Source organism: Aegilops tauschii, chromosome 2 (genome assembly GCF_002575655.3).
Source record: "Aegilops tauschii subsp. strangulata cultivar AL8/78 chromosome 2, Aet v6.0, whole genome shotgun sequence".
Lineage (NCBI taxonomy): Eukaryota > Viridiplantae > Streptophyta > Magnoliopsida > Poales > Poaceae > Aegilops > Aegilops tauschii.
Genome location: NC_053036.3, coordinates 479,447,164 through 479,451,751, shown reverse-complemented (window position 1 = coordinate 479,451,751; position 4,588 = coordinate 479,447,164).

The following is a 4,588-nucleotide window of genomic DNA, read 5'->3' as shown; positions in this document are numbered from 1 at the left end:
ACCACGTGCCCCACCTCCTCTCTTCCTACCTCGTCCCCTGCTGGGCACCGCGGTGGACGAAGAAGGGCCCGGCGGTGTGGACATACTGTCCAGCAACGCTCGGCGAAGAGGTACGTCTGGAATCGAAGACCTCAGACCACACGCCGAGGAAGAAGGGGCCTTGGCGCGCTCCCGACCAGCGCCCACCATCTTTCAACACCTGCCATGACAAACAGTAAACGAAATTAGTACAACATAAAAAAAAGACCGACATGAATAATAATATGTGTATCACTTAAGTGTATCATCATCAAGTACAACATTAAAAAATTTAATACCTGACACTACTAATAATCTCGATCAGTATCATCAATAAATGCATAATCATCATCATCACTATAATCAATGACGGGCTCATAGGGTTCAGTGGCATCAACATGTGCAAGGCCACCTTGACGTAATCGGTCAAGCAATGACAGGTCATCCGCAGCAGTAACCTCTTCTTGTTCCGGCTCTTCTTGTTCCTCCTCTGGGGTGATGTCGGATTCACTGTCACTGTCTACTTCAATGTTTTGGGGTGAAGTATAGCGGTTCTTGAAACGCTTTTTGGAAAGACGTGTCTGTTGGAAGGATTCTCCTTCATATGTGTCTGGGTTAATGTGAGGTTCATAATCCTCTTCCTTTGGGGGAGATAGTCTAGCACGTGGCGGCACTTCATAAACGACATCCCAACCTTTCAGATTTGGATTAGTTTGGCAGGCCCACGGTAGATAGAATACTTGGGTCGCCTGTTGAGCCGTAATATAGACATCAGGAACATCTAAATGGGTGCTTTGGTTGATTTCAACTAGCCCTATATGTTCATGAGTTCTTCTAGCCTCCTTCGGCTGAAACCAATAACATTTGAAGACTACGACATTCGGTGGGTTTTCACCATAGAATAGAAGTTCATAAATTGCTTCAACTCTCCCATAATACTCGGTACCTCCTTCGCCGATAGCAGATACACAACAATTTGTAGACTTTCGGTCGGCCATAGATAGCTCTTTGCCATAGGTACGAAAGCGATACCCGTTGATGTCGTATTTGTCAAATGAACGGACCTTATAGTCAAAACCATTAGCGACTTGTCTCAATTCGGCGTCCATAGACTCTGAATTAGCCTACAAGTTTAATATGAAAGGATTGTTGCATTACGCACAAATTAGCGAATGAAACCGGGATAGCCACCTACAAATTAGCCTACAAGTCTAATAGAAATTACCGTTTGTTTGAACCAAGAGATGAAACCGGGATAGCCGCCACCTTGCTTTGCGAGAAGCTCATACTCTTCGACAGAATCCTTTTGGATCACCGCTCCATACGAGAATAAGGCGACGTATCGACTGTATGAAATATCCAGGAATAAGAGCAGTTCAAAGGAAATAGAAGTTGCGAAACTATGTACCGAGAACTTACTCGATGTACGGCCGCACTTCTATCAGGTTGTTGAAGATATACAACGAAATGGTCCGCCATTGTTCGTTATCCAAAGATACTGGATTTGAAACACTGGCTGGTGCGAGATTCCCTTTGAATAGGCTGAGGTTGGATCCACCCTTTTTAGGGTCGTCAGCATTGTACCGAGGCTTCGGATTATGCAAATGACGATTTTTGGCTTCGTAGTGTGCTGTCACGAAGTTTGCCGCCTCCTCAGTGATGAATGCCTCAGCCATCGATGCTTCAATTCTACGTTTATTTTTACATTTTTGTCGAAGCGTCTTCTGCATCCTCTCAGTTGGGTAGCACCAACGATTTTGCACGGGCCCCCCCAATCTTGCCTCGGTCGGGCGATGCAAAATCAAATGTTGCATTGGATTAAAGAAGCCCGGTGGAAAGATCTTCTCTAACTTGCAGATCAACTCCGGCGCCAACTCTTCCATTTCTTCTAGCACGCTAGGCGATAGTTCTTTCGCACAAAGAACACAGAAGAAATAGCTGAGTTCTGCCAGTACTAGCCATTCATCCTCAGGGATGAAGCCACGCAACATCACCGGCATTACCCGCTCAATCCATATGTGCCAATCATGACTCTTGAGACCAAATATCTTCAATTTATCAAGACTGGCTCCCCTCTGTAGATTAGCTGCATACCCATCGGGGAACATCAACTGCATTTTCACCCACAAGATAATTTCCCTCATAGCCGGCCTTCCAAGATTGAACCATGCCTTTGGCTTCGTCCAGTTCTGCTTTCCTTTCGGTTCTTTCATGTTTTGTAACGGCCTATCACATAGCGCCTCCAGATCGACTCTAGCCTTAGTATTATCCTTTGACTTCCCATCTATGCCGAACAATGTACCAAAAAGTGCCTCGGCGATATTCTTCTCAGTGTGCATCACGTCGATGTTGTGTGGGCAAAGGAGGTCTTTGAAGTAAGGCAGATCCCATAAGCATGTTTTGTGAGTCCAGGCGTGCTTAGAATTATACCCCTTGAAGTACCCTGGACGCTCGGGATCTGGCTCGAGAGCGTTTAACTGATCCAGGGTCTGTTGGCCTGTCAATGCATGTGGTGCAGAGTTTTTGACAACTCTACCTCTGATGAAGTTCTTCTTGTCTTTCCTGAACTTATGGCGAGGATTCAGGAACTCTCTATGCATGTCGAAGCAAGAAAACTTGCGACCGGCCTGAAGCCAACGAAACTCAAGAGCTCCCTTGCATGTGGGGCACGGGAACCTTCCATGCACACACCAGCCAACGAATAGCGCATACGCCGGCAAGTCATGCGTTGAGTACATGTACCAGACACGCATTATGAAGTTCCGTTTGCTATAGGCATCGTATGTCTTGAACCCATTATCCCAGGCTTCTTGCAATTCGTCCTTAAGCGGTTGCATGTACACATTCATATTTTTCCCCGGATAGTTGGGCCCTGGAATTATCAACGTCAGGAAAATGTTCTTTCTTTGCATAATCTGTCCGGGGGGGAGATTGAGTGGAAAGACAAATACGGGCCAACAACTGTATTGGGCTGCCATCATACCAAACACACTGAACCCATCCGTGCTGATGCCGACTCGAGGATGCCTCGGATCTGCCGCTTTGTCACCATGTAATTCATCAAACTTTTTCCACGCAACACCATCCGATGTGTGTACAATCATCAGATTCCCATCTGCATCTAGTTCGGTTCTTTTGCCCGTTTTGTGCCATGTCATTTGTCTGGCCGTCTCTTCGACCATGAAAAGACGTTGAAGTCTTGGTACGATTGGCATATACCGAAGAACACTAACGGGGATTTTGGTCTGTGTCTTCTCACCCATACCGTTGTCTACCACAACATACCTGGAAGACTTGCAAATGGGACAACAGTTCAAGTCCGCATAGTCAAGCCTAAACAAGACACATCCTTTCTCACAGGCATGTATCTTATCATAGGGCATCTTCAGTGCACGGAGGATTTTGTCGGACTGGTACAGGTTTGCAGGCATTACATGGCCTTTGGGTAGAAAGCGTCCAAATACTGTCATCATTGCATCGTAGCATTCTCTGCCCAAGTTGAACTGAGCCTTCAGAGCCATTACTTGTGAGATGGCATCCAACTGACAAAGCTTAGTGTGCTCATGGAGCGGACGTTTTGAAGACTCCAACATTTCATTGAAGGCCTTTGCAGATTCCTCCATCTCCTCGTCCGAATCCCAAGCATCATCAAAGTCTTGCACCATGTTTTCCATACCGGTACCATGCTCGTCGGTGCGACGACGATCCACCTCAGCTCGGTCACGTTGGGCAGACTCACCATGAAATGTCCACACCGTATAATCGGGCGTAAAACCACTCTTCTGCAGGTGTTTGCCCATTTCAGCCTCTGTCCTCTTTTCCCAATTGCCGCACCGTAAACAGGGGCACCAGGTTTTCCTCTGGCCATTTGCAAATGCGGCTCGCACAAACCCCTTGTTTTTTGTGAACCATTCAGTGCTCCATTTGTTCTGACCAGTGTGACCGGTGTACATCCACGCACGATCACTCATCTTGACTTTCAGAGCTACTAGACACACAACAAATATATATATATATATATATATATATATATATATATATAATTCACCATGTATGTATTCATCAGTTGATCTACTTTGTCAATTTTATTACGTCCATGCAACCTACACTCTAATAGGTAATGATAGGTCCTAATCCCACCCGAGTATGTTTAGGTTGGGTTCATTTTCCCATGCTATGCCCCGGATCCTACGCAAAATTTCGGCAGCACCTCCCCGCTGTTCTCCTGATACACGTCTCTGCAATAAACAGAGAGGATGTGTACCCGGAGAACAACAGGGGAGGCACTGACGAAATTTATGCGTCGGATCCGGAGCAAAGCTGGGAAAACGAACCCAATCTAAACATACTCGGGCTGTCCATGGATAGCGTTGGACAATTCGAAAGAATCAAGGTTATAAATATGCAAATGCATGCATATTTATAACTATGACGCTTTCGAACGGGAGACACATATTGGTTACGCATACTGATGATTCAAGACACATATATATCTAGCTATCAAGTTTCATCGGAATAGATCAAATAATTAATGGGGGAGGAGGACATGTCATTTGTGCTCACCCACGAA